The 18,623-nt window shown below is 38.3% G+C and overlaps 1 protein-coding gene across 1 annotated transcript in view; it reads left to right on the top strand.

Annotated features, from left to right (window-relative positions):
- The window catches only part of SGIP1 (SH3GL interacting endocytic adaptor 1), a 204,535-nt gene that overhangs the window by 32,680 nt on the left and 153,232 nt on the right, over window positions 1–18,623 (top strand).

Consider the following 18,623-nt stretch of genomic DNA (forward strand, 5'->3'; position numbering starts at 1 on the left):
AAAAAAAAAAAAAAGATTTTGGCTTTGATAATTTGTTATTACTTTTAATGCTCCTGACTTTACCATGTGAAATGCTGCTCAGTGGATATGGCTGAATTCTTACATTATCAGCATCCTAGAAACTTTCTGAAACTTCTATGTAATTTGAGGCTAAAAAAACCCCAAAATTCGTCCCTATATTTCTATAATCCCTATATATATTCTGAGAAATATATTTATATTTATTTAGGTATTTCTTTACATCCCTGGGCTATATAATTTGAAATATACTTTACAACGTTAAGCATTTTCCAGAGGTTATTAATGATCAATAGAGAAATATCTTGAAGTAAAGTCAAATTTGAAGGATGTTTCAAATTTTCTCTGAGCTATCAGTAATAGTGTGAACATCTAATTAGCTTCTATTTTAGAAGTTTCCACACTATCTCTCTACCCATCTATCCACCCATCCATTCATACTTGTATTTAACAAATATTTTTCAAATAACTATTCAAGCATGGTGCTAAGAATTAGGCAACATATGTGTAATTGTTTGCTGTCATGGAACTTATGTTCTTTTGTCCCCACCATTTGCTCACCTGCTCCATCTCTTACCCCCATTTAAACTTGGAGTAAATTTCCAATCTTCCAATAATTCCACTCCAGAATTATTTCTTGAATGTGATATTGTCTCTGTTTATCTATTGTTCCTGACTTAGGTCACACCCACTTCATTGTTCCTGTAGTGCTGTAATGCCTGATTTTCCTAGCATCTCTGTGAGTGCAGCAACCAGATATTAAGTGCCTCTCAATGGGATGCAATGTAAAGTGTACAATACAACCTGTGAAGTAGTCTTGCCTTAGAAAAATTGAAGCTGAATCTTTAGGCTTTTTAAACTACCAGTTGTATGAAGTGGGAAAAATATAAGAAAAAGTTAAATTAGGGGCAGCCAGGTGGCTCAGCTGGTGGAGCATCCAACTTCAGCTCAGGTCATCCGTGATCTCACAGTTCGTGAGTTCGAGCCCCATGTCGGGCTCTGTGCTGACAGCTCAGGGCCTGGAGCCTGCTTCTGTGCCTCCCTCTCTCTCTGCCCCTCCCCTGCTGATACTCTGTCCTTCTCCAAAATAAAATAAACATTAAAAAAAAGTAAAAAATAAAAGTTAAATTATACCAACAAAGAAGCAAATAATAAATGAAATATGTGGATGGGACTCGAGGACATTATACCAAGTTTCTTTAGTAAGTCAATAGGATAGGAACAATAAGAGGGTGGGATGAATAGGAAGAGCTGTAAGTTAAGATTTTTAAGGATCATTACAACTCAGTGCAACATGGGAAATTAATTGGGATCTTCATTTGAGCAAACCTACGGTAAAAAAGGTATTTATGAAATAATTCGGGACATTTCAGTCCACAAGTGGTTAAGTGATGTCAATACAATGTTATTAATTTAGTTAGATGTGAAATGCATCATGGTTAAATAACAACATATCCATATGTAGAGTTTCAGGGGTAGAATGAAATCAGGTGAGAGGTTTGCTTTAAAATTCTTCATTTAAATAAAATGAGGAAAAAGTGGTAAAATGTTGATAATTGTTGAGTGGCTGATATATATATATGGTTATTTTTATATTATTCTTTTGTGTATATTTGTTTTTACAGTAAAAATTTTAAACTAGCCCAACCATGTACCTCTTTATTAAAAAAAAAAAAAAAAGCTAATCCCCTGCTGGCTAAAGAACAAAACCTAAACACGTGAGCTTGCCATATATGTCCCTTTATAGACTGACCCTAAACTAGTTTCTAAGCTACTTTTCCATTCTCCATAATTCTACCTTGAATAAATCCCTTTTTCCTAAATCTGCCACGCCCTTTCATGACTCCCAAATCTTTGTGCCTCCCATTACCACTGTCCAGAATTTCCTTGCTCTCCTTCTCACGGAGCAAATGTGCTCATCCCTCAGGACCCATCACAATATATTTTCCATTGAGACAAGGAGTTTAGTTAGAATTAGCCATTCTCTCCAAGCTTCCCCTTTACCCATGTCTCTCTTACAGGTCTTACTATGTTCTGTTGTAATCACCAAACCAGTGTCTCTGTATCTCTATATCCTTGGTTCCACCACTGTGTCCAGGAAACAAGGGATGCTTGACAAGTGTCTATCAAACAAATGCAACTCAAGCAAAGTCAGTCCTTTCTTTGTGAATGTCCTCCTGATGGCCTGAAGAGAGCAAATATAGAAAGAGCACTTTTCTTTCTTGCAGCCTTGTAAATCTCCTCAGAAATTTAACTTCTCTAATATGGAAAGGCAATCACAGTTCTCAATTTCCAGGCTACAGAAATATGTTAATATTTCATTTGTAAACACCACCAACAAATTGATTCTGTCATTAAGATTTAATGATTTTTAGACTAGCTGGGATTTATCTTTAGAAAAACACTGAGACTTGATTCCTTTAATGAACTTTTTCCCCTGACCCAGCAATACTTCATTTCTACTTAATTGCTTTGTGTTGACATTAGGTTTAGTTCTTTGGGTTCCTCCTCAAGATGTATCCTGATGGAGGCTGCTGCCAGGCTGTTTGGTTACAGTGCCTTATTTTTTCCTTAAAACTTTTGAGTTAAAAAGAGTTTCCTTAAAACTCTTGAGAAACTATGCTTTCCTCTTGTTTTTCTTTTCTTTCTTTTTCTTTTTCTTACTCTTGAGGACTTGGTATATTATTACTCTGAAAGGAGTTTCCAATTTTCTGAGTGATTTTAAATCAAATAATCATTTTTTGGGTAAAATGTTGATAGTTGTAATCTACCTACCAGAGTTTGAATGTGTGTGTGCATTCTCTAGATAAATGAATATCCACTTTTTTTAAATTAATTTTTTTTATTTTAGAAAGAGAGAGAGAGAGCATGAGCAAGGGAATGAGGCAGAGAGAGAGAGAGAGAGAGAGAGAGAGAGAGAGAGAGAGAATTCCAAGCAGGCTCCACACTCACCACAAAGCCCTACACGTGGCTCAATCCTACAACCCAGGGATCATGACCTGAGCCAAAAGTCAAGAGTCAAAGGATGCTCAATCAACTTAGCCACCCAGGCACCCCTGAATCTCCTCCTTATTATGGTGTGATAGGGTTTAAAGAGCCTACAGCAGAGATAATAAAAGATTGGTCATGAGTCATTGACAAGTACAATATGGTATATCCATACAATAGAATGCTATTCAGTGACAAAAAGGAATGGAGTACTGGTACATACTACATGAATGAACCTTAAAAATGATGTGCCATGTGAAAGGAGCTAGTCACAAAAGATCATATATTATGTTATTCCATTAATAGGAAATATCCAGAATAGGCAAATCTATAAAAATGTAAAAAAGGATGAGTAGTTGTCTATGGCTGGTGGCCGGGACGGGGGGGGGGGGGGGTGTTAAGAAATGGGGAGAGGCTGCAAATGGGTTTCTTTGTGGAATGATCAGAATGTTCCAGAATTCAATGCCAGTGATGGCTGCAACTCAGTGAACATACTAAAAACCATTAACTTGTAAAGGTAGGGTATATAAAATGAATCTCAATAAAGCTGTTATTTTTCTTTAAAGCTTAGGCATGAGAATTGGGTGTCATATGTTTAGGGTAATGCTGACTGATGTAACAAATAAACTCAAGCATTATTGTGGTTTCACACCAGCAGATTTGTTTGCCTTCTCATTTATGTAACAGTCCAATTCAAGTATTCCTGATAGGTGAGGAGCCTCCCATGCATTCACTCAGAGACCCGGGTTTTTTCCACCTTCTATCTCTGCCCATCGCTATGCCTCAGAGTCCTCTGCATTCAATAGGGAAAGGGAATGGAAAGAAGCACATCCATTTCTTTGCTCTCTCAGCTTGTGAGTGCCAGTATCACTTGCACTTAAGTTCCATTGTATTGAATGGCACACCTAACTGTAAATGTATTCTTGAAAATGTACCATAGTTATGTGTCCAGCAAGAAGAGGAAACTGGTTTGGCAAATGTCTATCCAGTTTCTGCTGTGGTTTCCCCACCCTTCACAGTCCTATCCATCCTCTTCTTTCTCCTTGTTCGTCATGTTTTACTCATCGCCTAATATAATTTGCTATCCTATACATTGTCAATCCTTAACTAGGCACATATAGTATATATCTATGAGAATAATTAGATTGTTTTTAATCCCTTAAAGCGAAGGAGAGTGTGGTTTGCTCTATATGCAGCACATGGAGAGTTTTCAATCTGTCCCGTTGCTCCTTAATCCATAGTCTTTATCAAATCTATTCTTGTTACTCCCCTTTTTAGAACATGCAGTGACTCTCCATTGCATATAGCTATGGTTTTCAAATGCCAGTATGTTGACTGCTCTTGGTCCATAATGGAATGATCAAAATGAAGCAATGTGGTGGGGCGCCTGGGTAGCTCAGTCAGTTAAGTGTCTGACTTCAGCTCAAGTCATGTTCTCACCATTCCCGGTTCCCAAGTTTGAGCCCTGCATCAGGCTCTGTGCTCACAGCTCAGAGTCTGGAGCCTGTTTCAGATTCTGTGTCTCCTTCTCTATCTCTGCCCCTCCCCCACTCATGATCTGTCTCTCTCTCTCTCTCTGTCTCAAAAATAAATAAACATTAAAAAAACTAAAAAAAAAATTAAGCAATGTTGTGTGTGTGTGTTTTATTTAAGGTTGCCAACCTTCTTGTTCAATAAGTTTAGCTGAAGATTATGTCATTCTGATCTTTTGGGTATTAAAATATTATTTTCTTTCATGAAGCTATGGTGCTACTTGATTATTTTTAAATGCCCTTCCATTCTAAAATACATTTAACCTTATACTTTGTCAAAATATGGATGAGACACACTGACCACATGATGTGTGATTTTTTTCACCTTCTGCTTAGAAAGCTTGTGTCTATCTGGGATTCATGGTGATAAAATTGAAGGATATTCCAGAAATTTAGGTAATCTTGTAAAGAAGATGGGAGGGCTTATACTAGTTCATGTGTGAGTTTCCCATAAGATTGATAGTGATACAACAGCCTACGGTCCTAACTATAGTCTGTAGAGGAGGAAAAACTTCTTTCTATCCCCTAGGTTCTGTGGTTGGCCTAAGAATTAAACTGACATCAGAGAGATTAATAGGAAAACAGCAAGCAAATTTGTTTAATATTTTTATATGCACACAGGAGTCTTCAGAAGGAAAATGAAGACCCGAAGAAACTGTTAGGCCCAATAGCTTATATGTCTTTTTACACAAAAAGGTGAATAGACTGTGGGCATGTGACCAGACAAAGCAGCGTGAGCTGGGGCAGTAAATTGTGGGACAGTGACTAGGAAATATATGGGGGCAACTAATGGAGGATCAGAGTTATCTGAGTAGGTTTGTTTGCATAGGTCCATTTTGGCATTGACTGTCATTCTGTGGTGATAAGAACATTCTTCTCTTCCTAGTAAAGGGAGGGCCCCTTTCTCATGGGAAATTTTATGACTTACTTTTAGGTAGAAAGGGAGAGTTCAGAGAGCCCTTCTCGCATCTACTGTTCCTCAAGTACCTTCAGCTTAACCTAATCAATATGCCAAATATTTTGGGGTGGCATGTTCTTTCGGGCACCTGGCAGGCTCAGTCAGTAGAGCATGTGACTCTTGATCTCAGGGTCATGAGTTCAAGCCCCACATTGGGCATGGAGCCTGCTTAAGAAAATAAATAAGTAAAATTAAAAAAACAAAGTTATTTTTTAAGAATTGAAAAAAAAAAAACCGGGGCGCCTGGGTGGCGCAGTCGGTTAAGCGTCCGACTTCAGCCAGGTCACGATCTCGCGGTCCGTGAGTTCGAGCCCCGCGTCAGGCTCTGGGCTGATGGCTCAGAGCCTGGAGCCTGTTTCCGATTCTGTGTCTCCCTCTCTCTCTGCCCCTCGCCCGTTCATGCTCTGTCTCTCTCTGTCCCAAAAATAAATAAACGTTGAAAAAAAAAATTAAAAAAAAAAGAATTAAAAAAAACCATCCTATGTCATTTGGCCAACTTTCTCATTCCTGTATTCAAGTTGGTCTTACATTTACTTGTAGACACGCCTCAAAATTTTCTCTACTTGCTGTGGTTTTAGATTAGAGCCACTTAAAAATAACAGTCAAAAAGCCTCAAAACTGGACCCAAGTAGCAATAGCACAAATTTAGTAAATGTCTATTCTATCAAACCCATGTATGTCGACATCCTGCACTTGTCTCAATGTGGGTCGTTACGTAACTCATGCCAACACTTCAGGCTTCAGTTTTCAGCAATTAAAAATGGAAGACTGGGCCAGTGTCTCTTCATTTCTGACACTGTATAAATGGGATTCTTCATGCCTGTGCATATGTACTCCATGGTACAATCGCATCAGGGGCTTTATGTTCTATCCATGGTTAGATTCGGATAAACTTCAAAGTAAATAAAATACATTTTGTATATTTAAAGCTTAAATAGAAACCACTCGTCAGCTGGGCGTCTTGGAAAGACAACTAGAGACAGAGTTTGCCTTTGTTATCGGTTACTCATGCTCCAAACAGATCCACGCTTCCCTTGCCAGTGACAGTTTTAGCATCACACCAGGAGCAATGTGCAATTCGTTTTGTTTCTAGGACTTTTCTTCCTAGGAACATGTGGGCACTGGAGCCAAAATGAAGGTGCAGAGATCCAAAGTGGGCCAATATTTATTTTTATATTACTGCAAGTGGTCAAAAAATGAGAACTGACATACACTTGAAACTAATATAACACTGTGCATTAATTATACTGGAAATAAATAAATAAATAAATAAATAAGAGAATTGATAGTAACAATATGGAGAATAGGACTGGGGATTGGGTCCTTCTGGAGTCATAAAGATGAATATATTTTAAGTTATTGTTAACAAGGAAAGAGTTACTGTGTTAGCATTAGCATTTTCTTGAAAAGAAGGTGCTGATGAAGTATGTATCAATTTTCAAATCACTAAAGATGAGGAAGAATGAGAAAACCTGTGTAAGTTAGGCAAACTGAAATAATTGCAACCAAGTAGCTTCCTGTTGCTGAACCGAGGTGGTTAATCTCATTACAATGTGGGGTTCGGAGCCTGGGTTTCTGGAGTCAGTAACCTGGGTTCCTGCTTTTTTAGATTCAGCCACTAAAAAGCTTTATGAATCTGTGCAAGTTATTTACTTTCGCAAGTCTGTGTCTTCATCTACAAGATGGAGATGAGAGTATAGGTAGTGGAAAGGATCTGAAGGGATCGTGAACCCAATAGAATGGTAAGCACTCAGGAATTGAGAGCTATTTCTATTTCCACACCAACCTCTATTATACACCCTGAGATCTCCTGGACTAGCCTCTTCTATCTTCACCAGTTTTGCTCCAAAAAATCCATCTATTCAAATTTTTTGAAACTATTTGTGGTTTTCTTTTCTTCCCCTCTTCCTGTCCTTTCCTTTTTTCTCAGCCCTCTTCTCAGAGTAGGTAGGAACGGGTAGTGGCCATATGCCAAACTGTTCTTGAAAGAATATGCCTTCACATTAGCTTTGTGTCATCTGAAGTTCAGGATCTGGGAATTATTCTTCAGCGATTGCAAACTAGACAGAAAGAGTGATTGTTTTATTTTCCCTCCCACCTCCTCCCCAGGCCGAGCTACTGCCTGCTCAGGCTGCAGCATCAGCTGGGTTGTGCCTGGTGCTTGGAGTGCAGCTGCAGCCGTCAGAGCTGAGAGAGCTCCATTTTCTTTTTTGAGAAGGGCAACTGCCAGTTACTTGGGTCACACTCGAGTGTCTTAAATAACTACCGAACTGCTATACTCTAGGGGTTTTCTCCTACAGAAAGCCCAAGCTGTCACTGGAACTGCCCTTCTCCCATCTCTGCTAATCAAATGTGTTTTGCCATTTTTCAAAGTCCATTCCAAATATGAATTCCTCCATGAAGGCCCTTCTTGGTCTCTCTTCTGGACTTCCTTCTCCTCTCAGCGCATAGCATGTGCTTATAGCAGAGAATCATACCTATAAGTCTCCTTGAGTAATCTGGTAAAGTATTGAAGGGCCTCTTCATGTAAAGGGACCCCTTGAAGAACGTTTGCCATTCATAGACTAACCCTGAACAATTTCTTTTAATATACTTGTTTTTTTATTTGATAACCATTCTCTACTTTTAATCCATTCTAACTCTGATGCTTAAATCAATTAATTAACTTTATCCCTCCTGGCTTCTGATTCTGACTACATGGGACAATGGTCACAAGTGAAGTACACAGAGAGAGGTCATGGGGCTATCTTAACTGCAGGTGTTACCTTCATTTATTTGTATTACAGTGACAGGTGTACTTGTCTTATTTCTGTCTCAAAGCAAGATTCCAGAGACTTGTTTTTCTACATAAAATGAGGCTTTGAACATAGCAAGTACTCAAATGATGAATAATTTGAATCTGATGAGCTAATTTACTTAGCAGCCTAGAAAAGTGATACTAATCCAGCCGTGTGTGTGTGTGTGTGTGTGTGTGTGTGTGTGTATGCGTGTTGTATACCCAGAGAGAAAAAGAGGAATAAGAAGGACACCATGGCAGCAGGAGGCTCGATCCTAGGTTACATTTTTATTTTCTTTATAACTTTTGCATTTTTCCTTCTTATGTGAAGTCAAGATTCAAAACCAGATGATCATTTTTAGCTTCAAGATTGGTTTCTTGGAATCATTCTCCTATTAACACATGTTCTAATAAAAATACCACATTGTCATTTATAAATTAGTGTGACATTTTCAAAACCTTACCTCTTGCAGAGACATTTTATTTTAATCTTTCTCTATTATCAAATATAAGTTCCTACTATGTCTTGAAACTGGGCATTACTGGGGATGGGGAATATCCAGTGCCATGTAAGAATAGTTCCCCAGTCTGGCACCTAGCCTGAGTCACATGGGAGCTTTTATGCCTGAACTCAACCCTGGAGATTCTGAGTCAGGATATCTGGGGTGGGTCAGGTGCTGGAAATGTATACCTTTAAAAAGCTTCCCAAAAGGCACCTGTGTGAGTGACTCAGTCAGTTGAGCGTTCAACTCTTGATTTCAGCTCAGGTCATGATCCCAGAGTTGTAGGATTGAATCCTGTGTTGTTCTCCACGCTGAGCTTGGAGACTACTTGGGATTCTCTCCATCCCTCCCTCTGGCCCTCTCCCCACTTTCACATGGTCTCTCTCTCTCTCTCTCATTCTCTCTCTAAAAAAGAAAAAAAAAAGTTTCCCAAATGGGCCTCATGAACAACTGACATGGGAAACACTGGGGTGAAAAGATTGGGTCCTGCCCATTGTGAGTTTGTAAGCTGCTCAGGAAGATTAGACATAGGAAAAAATAACTCAGAAACTTTAATTATGTTATGAAATATGTAATTTACATGTTTAAAGTACTTTACCATTGGTGAAGCATTTTATAAAGTGCTCTCATATACCCTATTCTTTCTATAAAGTAGGTAAAGCCATTATTTTTATTCTATTTTTTAATGGGTACTGAGGCAAAGACATTAACTCAACTGCCTAGAAACCCAAAGTCCTGACCAAGCCCAGATTCAAATTTCCCCTTCCCTTTACTCCACAAACTTACTCAGTGGTCCGAGGAATCTGATCATGGTGAAACAAATATCTAGAAGAGCAAGAGGAGAGGACTTTAAGGTCATCTACAAGTAAAATACCACTGATATTCCAAGGACACATCGGTAACCATTTGTTTTTCAGGTTATCTGGATAAAAATCTGCTGAAAGAAAAAGAGCAAAACTTTTTTCCCTTCCTGTTTAAGTATTCCAGAGTGTGGTCTCACTTTTGTCCATCTTGGGGTTCCATCCTTACTGTCAGGATGAACCGAGTTTAATTTTTGTCATTTGTTTTTGCTCTCTTTCAAGAAATTAAAGTGAGGAGAAACCATTTCTGTCCTGTTTTCCCACTATGTCAGTACCCAACATCCTCTTTGTCAAGGCTAGATGTACTCAGCCTTAGCCATTTTTCACTTAGCCCAGCCCTTTATGTTAGTGTCTCTGAAGACACCCAGGAAGATAATTGGCATAAGATGGTGGACATAGGGGTGCCCAATATCAGACGTCCGTGTAAGGTTCTGTAAAACGATAGGGACAGGTGTAGACATTTCACAGAATAGAGAAAGACATATATGGGATTAGGGCAGCTATATAGGTTTAGAAAATGAATTCTATTTGGAATTATGGAAGAAGGTTGACTTCATAGGACAAGAAATTTAAAGATATCCACTGAGACCATGGTTTTCGATTCTGCCCATGTAGCAAAGTAGCTGTAGAACAAAGAGCACATGTGGAAGGCTCTTTATTATTTGGGCCCTGCCGGCTTCCCTAGTCTTACGCTCCCCGTTCTGGTCCAAACAGATCACTTGTGGTTCTCACAACATTCTAACTTTCTTATCTACTTTTGCCTTGGCTCATGTTATCCATTTTTTTTTTAATGTTTTTATTTATTTTTGAGACAGAGAGAGACAGAGCATGAACAGAGAAGGGGCAGAGAGAGAGGGAGACACAGAATCTGAATCAGGCTCCAGGCTCTGAGCTGTCAGCACAGAGCCCGACGCAGGGCTCGAACTCACACACTGCGAGAACATGACCTGAGCCGAAGTCAGACACTCAACCAACTGAGCCACCCAGGCGCCCCTCATGTTATCCATTTTGATGAAAATAAGAATCATCCTTGTCTATGATCCCTGGAGGACCTCCCCTAATTTTATAAGATCTACTCAAGATTCTGTTCAAGTGTTATGTTTTCCTTCAAAACCTTTTTTTTTTCTTTCTTGGTGACAGCCCCACCAAAATACAACCCACCATTCTCCCTTCTTTCCAATACCAATCTTAGTAAATAAATACCTTAGTAAATAAATACCAATCTTGTTCTTGAAGTTGCTTTAACCAAAAAGTTTGAGTCCTCCTGATTCTTCTTTGTTTCTCACACACCGCATCCAATCAACCAACTATCCTGTTTCTCCTGTCAGAATATATCCCCAATACAATCACTTCTTACCATTTCCAAACCTTTTACCCTGGTATAAGCCCTGGTCTACTCTCAGATGGCTTATTTTAATAGCCTCTTAATTATCTTCTCCATTTTCATCTTAGCCCCATTTCTATCTATTATCTACATGACAGTGAGGGCAATCTCTTTACAATGTAAAGGAGATCATGCCACAGTTCTTTAGGACAATTAAATGGCTCTCCATCTCGCTCAACAAGAGACCCAAACTCGAACAATTGTTCCTGAGCCCCTATGTAACCTAGAGTCCCACTATCTCTCTCACTTCCTCTTCTGCCCTTCTCTTCCACATTAAGATCCTTACTGTCTCCTGTACCTTCAAGTCTTTAGCTGCCCCTGGATCTTTGCCCTTGCTTTTCTCCAGTCTGGAACCCTCCTTCTCTGATAACCACATGGTACATTCCCTTACTTCCTTTAGGTCTCTGCTCAGATATCGCCTAACCAGAGATGCTTTTCTTGAGCATACCGCATAATTTGAGCATACCACATTTGAGGTTGCAAACACTGTCTCAAATACCTACCACCTGAATCTGCTTTTTCCTATCAAGAATACTTCTCTCCACTGAGCACAAGATGTATTATTTATTTGTCCATCATCTCTCCATATAAAGCAAGAATTTTTTTTTTACTATGTCTTCAATACCAGTATAGTACTTGGTACATTTTTTGTGATCTTCCAGCTGTGACCTATAAAAAAGCTAGCCTAGATACCAAAGTCTTAAAATATATATATATGAAAAATATATAAGGTATATATTATATTTTATATTATATATATGAAATATTATATAAATATGAAAAATGGAGGAATTTTATTCTTTAAGGTTTTCTTGCCATAGTTACTTGTTCTATTGATGGCAAAACTTGAGACCTTCTCACTGTACTGAAATACTCTGAGATATGAGAGTAAATGATAAAGGCTCACTATTTTAGACTAATAAAGCCCACTCTGTTTAAATTACCAATTCATTCATTTAAGGCAAGGTAATATAATGGTCAAGGCTCTAGAATCAGACTGTGTATTTTTCAATTCTAGCTTCAACAGTCACTAGTTGTGTGTCCTTGGAAAAGTTCTTAACATTTCTATTTCTTGTTTATAAATGAGGATGATAATATGTTACTTCCTCATGTCAATGCGAGGATTTAATTATATATATCCATAAAACACTTAAAATACTGCCTTGTAAATAGTAAAAGCTTAATGTTAGCTATTGTTATGGTTATTATTATAAAATACAGTTTTTAGGGGAGCCTGGGTGGCTCAGTTGGTTAAGTGTAGGACTTTGGCCCAGGTCGTGATCTCGCAGTTCCTGGGTTTGAGTCCCACGTCAGGCCCTGTGCTGACAGCTCAGAGCCTGGAGCCTGCTTCGGATTCTGTGTCTCCGTCTCTCTCTACCCCTCTTCCTCTCACACTCTGTCTCTCTCTGTCTCTCTCTCTCTCTCTCTCTCTCTCTCTCTCTCTCTCTCGAGCTCAAAAATAAATAAACATTAAAATATATCTGTATAGTTTTTATTGCTTTTTAGTTGCACATAATAGCTTTCAACAAGGTATTTTCCAGTAGGTCCTGCTGTTCTTGATTCAAAGAATAGATTAAAAACTATGATTAACATTGATTTCTATAAAAATAATTCATGTGTTAGGGTCCATGAATTCTTTTAAATTTAAAATGTATAATAGTGGAGTTTTGTGTTCCCTGCTGAAAACTAAAGAATAATACATGGCATCAAATATAAGTTTGGTACTGACACAATTAACATTTTATTATTTAAAAAAGAAGACTGGAGACTTTTATCAAATCTTACTTCAGCAAATGAAGAGAGGCACAGGACGTTAATTAGAAATAAGCAGGTAGATTATAATCCGGCCAATGCTTCTGTACCGTCATCTAATTTACCTTACAAAGTGTCCGCTGCCCACATCCCACTTGAGGGTCTGCATGAGCTCACAAGGGACAACCTCTCATTCTGTGTGTGGCATACTTGTAACAGTTGATGTGGGACCTGGTGACCAATGTGTACCTTAAAGAGCTACGGCATTTCCACTAATTTCCACTAATGGGTATCTTATTAGAAATAAGATTAGGTCACTAACTACTATAGCATCAGAATTATACAAAAAGAAAAGGAGAAACATTGAGCCATGGTTCAGAGAGGAAAATGATGACTTCTGAATCTCTCACTTCCCAGAAAGGAAAGAGCCTGTCATGTTAGTAGTGAAGACAGGATTGGAATCTGTGTCTCCCCAAGTCTGCTCAGCTCTTCCACACTGCCTGTTCATGGGGCTGGTAAAGGAGGTTGTGGGTCATCTAGAAATCTGGGGAAAGTCATCCTGATTTTAAAAAGGCTCATAAATTCTGAATGAGAATAAATGGACTAAAATAGTAACAGGATGGATAATATAAAACATCACTTATTGTGTAATGTTGCCTTTGAAAACGAATGGCTTTGCTCTGAGGTATTTTTTCTCAGGGGAAGTGGTCAAATGAACTGGCAAGTGAAGATAGAAGGACTTTACTGTTCAGCATCCCTTCCAGGGATACTCTGTATGAAAACGGGTCAGGTCCCATGACTACAAATATGAATGGAGAGTCATTGTTCTCTGGAAGATCTGGGGAAAGACATTTACCTCTGGTTTTGATTAAACGAGGAGAAAACACACTTCACAGACTGAACATGATTTTTTTCTTTTTTGTAAAGGGCTTTGCTAATTTATGTCAGTGGAAAAGCAGTTAACTCTTTCTAGCCAAAGACATAGGAAGCAATAGAGCTATCCATGCATAAAATAAGCCAAAAAGATGACCCACCTTGAATAATCTAAGATTATGGTAAAATAAGTTAACCCCCACATTTCATTCTTAAATCCTTGGGACTTTGTTTACTTTAACAAAGTGATAACCAGTTGTACTATGCTAGAAAGACTATTAACCTATGAGTACAGGTTACTTTAAACCAAAGGAAATTTAAATTCAGATTTGTGAAAAATATATAGATTAAGGAGTGATTTTATCTTATACATATTTATAAAATAACACATTAAGTCTGTTACGTGTTTCACATCAATTGAGTTGTAAATATGTGAATTACACATGGCTTTTTACATTTTGCCTTAAAATTATGTATCAAGAAGAAGGTGACACAGATATGCCTATAAGCACCTCAAATTATATATGACTTCTCAAATAAGACACCCAGCTATAATGGTATGTCAGAAAAGTCCGAGCAGTTCTGACAAAGCTGGATTTGAACAGGAAATGAGCCACCAACTCCAGACAGCAGTAGGAAAGTTGGGAATATTCTCAAAGTGTGGTCCCTGAATTACTTGCACTGGAATCCCCTGAGGTGGGAATTATAAATTCTGATTAAACCCATGCTGCTCCATGTCGTGGAATGGGCCCTAGTAACCGTATTGAGTAAGCTCCTTTGTTTGTTCATATGCATCCTACAGTTTGTCAACCATTAGGACTGTCTATTTGCCTAGAGGCTGAGTTTCACCTTTGCAAAAGTTGATGGTGCTTCTATTTTAATAAATAAAAATCCGAGTTCCTGAGTTTGTGAAGCAGGGTGCCAGGGTGGCTCAGTCAGTTAAGCATCCAACTCTTGATTTTGGCTCAGATCATGATCTCACAGTTCATGAGTTCGAGCTCCACATCAAGCTCTACTCTGATAGCACGGAGTCTGCTTGGTATTCCATCTCTCTCTCTACCTCTCCCCACTTGCTCTCTATATCTCTCTCAATGTAAATACAAATTAAAAAAAATGCATATAATCATAATTCCTGAGCCTAAATGCCCATTCATTAGGTGCACCCTTATACTGTCTCACTGCATTTTATTTACATCTTGGTTAAGGCCTTTTATTTCCCACCAAGCAGAGATTAGTGGTATCTTCCCCTTGAAGCATTAGAGAGCAATATTAAAATAATAGGAAAGGAGGCGCACTTGGGTGGCTCAGTTGGTTAAGCGTCTGACTCTTGGTATCAGCTCCGGTCATGATCTTGCAGTTTGTGGGTTCAAGCCCCACATCAGGCTCTGCACTGTCAGCATGGAGTCTGCTTGGGATTCTCTCTCTTCCTCTCTCGCTACCCCTCCCCTGTGCTCGCTCGCTTGCTCTCTCAAAATAAATAAAAATAAATAAATAATAGGCAAAGACTGTTGTTTATTTATATACCCCAAGTTGCCCCTGACTCACTGTCGGTCTCTTAGAAGATACTTGCCCTCTCTCACCCTCAATGTCTTCAACTGTAAAAGGTGAAAATTTTAGAACCTCCCCTCCTTCACTGAACTGTTGGAGAGGAAGTGAGGCAATGGTGTTTTGATGTACTGTGAAGGACAGATTCATTAATATGCAGGATTTCTCAATATCTGAGGCCAAAGGATCCAAGGCAGAGATATATTCAGTCTAATAATATATGGTAATTTGATTTTTACTGTAAAAGAAAAGAAATAAGAATTAATTGAAGAGAGTTAATTTTTCTCCGTTTCTAGTGGATCTTCCTTCCTGTATTTCACATTTCATTTTAAGCCTATGATCTCTAGAAAGCTCTGCATGAAGTTGACGGTGCAGTTAACATTCACAATGTCCCATTCTCATTTTCATTCTTAACTCCCTTTTGATTTCACATTTAATTTGTGTTTTAGTCTTTGTAGGCCATTAGCAATAGATTCTGAGTTGAACATTTTCTTAAAACTAACCAAAACACCTTTATTATTAAGTGTCCTCTGAGTTTTTAAAATAAGAGGAATATACTACCTCTCTGATTCTGGCCCTTAAAAGAGTAAAATTTGATAAAAACGTGGTAAGAAAAGAAAAATCCTTCCACTTAACACAAGAAACAGCAGCAGAACCCTTACCTTATTAATTTTTTTCCCCAACAATAAAACACAGGCCTGCTTTAATCAATATGTAATCACACCTTATGTTCTGTTTAGCATGTAAATATGTCATCATTAATTTTCTTCACTTAGTTTCCTAATATGTATACAGTAACTTTTTTTTTTATGGGAGTGAGAATAAAGAAAAGGTGAAAGGCTCAGGGATTTCTCATGACTGGAAGGAAATGGAATGAATTAATTTAATGTTTGCTGAAGGAGCTAAGACCTGCCTATTTTAGACTTTGTTTCCTTAAATCATCTGGGCACAAAAATTTCCCCAGTCATCAACCCCCATGTCTCTTCTTTTTTTAAAACAAAACAAAACAAATTCCCTAAACACTGGACTAGAAGGTCAAGAGTCCTAAAAGCAAATTCAAACTGTCAGCCTTTCCAGTCCATGAATTCCATGAAGACGGGTTTTCCCAGGACCTCTGAGCTTATGATGGGACCTTTTGCCTCCCCATCATTGAGCTTCCAAAGGGTACCTGTGGTGAAAACCCAAAAAACACTCTCCTGATGCTCCATCCCTTTATGTCTAATGCTCCTAAGCCCTGAAGACTCAACAAGTGAGGTGTTTGACCACATATTTTGAAAACATTATCTTTTAGTAAAGACTTTTAAAAGGAATCATCTTCAGAAATCATGGGAATGGCTGGATGTTTAAACTTGCCATGGCTATAAAATTGCACACCTCCTTCTGAATATCAAGGTCCTACCCAGTTCTATTGGCCTTGCTTAAGTCTTGTCTCTTCTATAAAATTATTGTCTAAGGTCTCATAAAATTTGGATTCTGTTTGTAGACAGAAACATACAGTTTGTCACATGATGATAGAATGCTGTGTATTCTCTTTTTATTATGGGTGTGTTTTTACCTCCCCATCAAGTTGTTTAATTCCTTGAGAACAGAAATTAGATTAAGTTTCAAGAGACCCTAGGTACTAAAAGATTTTGGCATCCTCTCCACAAGCACGTCTAACTCAAAATAAAAATGACCTTATTAGTCAAATAAGCATAGGAAAGTCTAGAAAATTTCAAAAATCTCTGTACTCATTCTGGGAAATGTCATTCTTTAAAGTTTTTTTCTCATTTTGGTGCCCTAAGAAAATATATAGGTGGACTTTTGGGTAATCCTGATCTGTCTGAAGATAAAAACAAATATTATCCTCCTTGTGTGTTCCCAGGAATAATAGGACTCCATCAACGTCTGTTGGATTAACAGTGTCCTGGAGTAAATCTCTGTAAAGTGGGAAGACACATTAGAAAGTAATTTTCTTCTGAATTACTGGGTTTTATGTATGTTTTCTGTATATCTGAGTTTTTTTAAATAAGAAAGACATTCTATTTCTGTCAGTGCCCCGCCTTGTCCTCCTTTTTGGTCTGCCCCAACAGAAAGTCCACTCTCATCAATGCTTCTGTGTTAGTGAAGCATTTCCCTCCCCTAAATATTTTTTAGGGGAGATGGAGATATTTTAATATGATGCACTCACAATAAACTTGAAGTCTTCTGTGTTTGTTGGTTTTTGTCTAAAGTTGAGCATGGACCATACCATTTCAGAGGCAGGGGAAAGGAGTCTTTGACACTTCTGTCTATCCTACAGTCCCTCTCTACCGTTTGGATTTGGTACCAAAATCCTAAAGCATATTATCAAGCCATTTCCAAACAATGCCAGATTCCTCCTTACCAGAAATCTTCACCCAATTGCTAAACAATACAATTGTCTCGATAATTGTACCTCATTTTGGCCAAGAATATGATTCTTAGGCTCAGCATAAGTCTGTAAGAATGATTACGTCTAGGTGATGGACACATTCTTCTTGACCCCCATTTTGATAAAGCCTCTTTTGCCAGTCTGTTTACTTTTTTTCTCTTAATAGGGCATATTTTAGGTTTGCCCCAAAATTGAGTGGAAAGCACAGAGAGTCTTGTATCCTCCCTGCCTCCCCCCCGCCACACAGATAGCCTCTTCCACTATCAACGATCTCCATTATCTAGTGGTACATTTGTTACAATTGATGAACCTACATTGACACATCATTATCAGCCAAATTCCATACTTGACACCGGGGTTCACTCTTTGTGTTGTACATTCTATGGGTTTGGACAAATATTTAATGACATGTATCCACCATTGTGGTATCATACAGAATAGTTCCATCGCCCTAAAAATCTTTTGTGTTCCACCTATTCATCTGTCCCTTTCCGCTTAACCCTGGCAACCACTGATCTTTGTACTGTCTCCATAGTTTTGCTTTTTCCAAAATGTCATGTATTTGGGATCATACAGTGTGCAGCCTTTTCAGGTTGGCTTCTTTCATTTAGTAATATGCATTTGAATTTCCTCCATATCTTCATAGTTGGATAGCTCATTTATTTTTAGCACTGAGTAATATTCCATTATCTGGAGGTGTCCTGGTTTATTTTTCCATTCACCTACTGAAGACATCTTGGTTGGCTCCAAGTTTTGGCAATTATGAGTAAAGCTGCTATAAACATCCACGTATAGGTTTTTGTGTGAACATTAAGTTTTCAACTCCTTTGGACAAATACCAACGAGCTCAATTGCTAGGTAAGAGTGTCTTTGTAGGAAACTGCTCTATTGGCTGTACCATTTTGCATTGCCACCAGCACTGGATGAGAGTTTCTCTTGTTCCACAGTCCTGTTCATTTTTAACATGGGTTGGAGGAGTCTATTGGCTCACAGCACTTACTACTATGTGTGACTGATTAGGTCCATGGTTCCCTTATAAGAT

The sequence above is a fragment of the Felis catus genome, chromosome C1 (assembly GCF_018350175.1).
Source record: "Felis catus isolate Fca126 chromosome C1, F.catus_Fca126_mat1.0, whole genome shotgun sequence".
Classification (NCBI taxonomy): Eukaryota; Metazoa; Chordata; class Mammalia; order Carnivora; family Felidae; genus Felis; species Felis catus.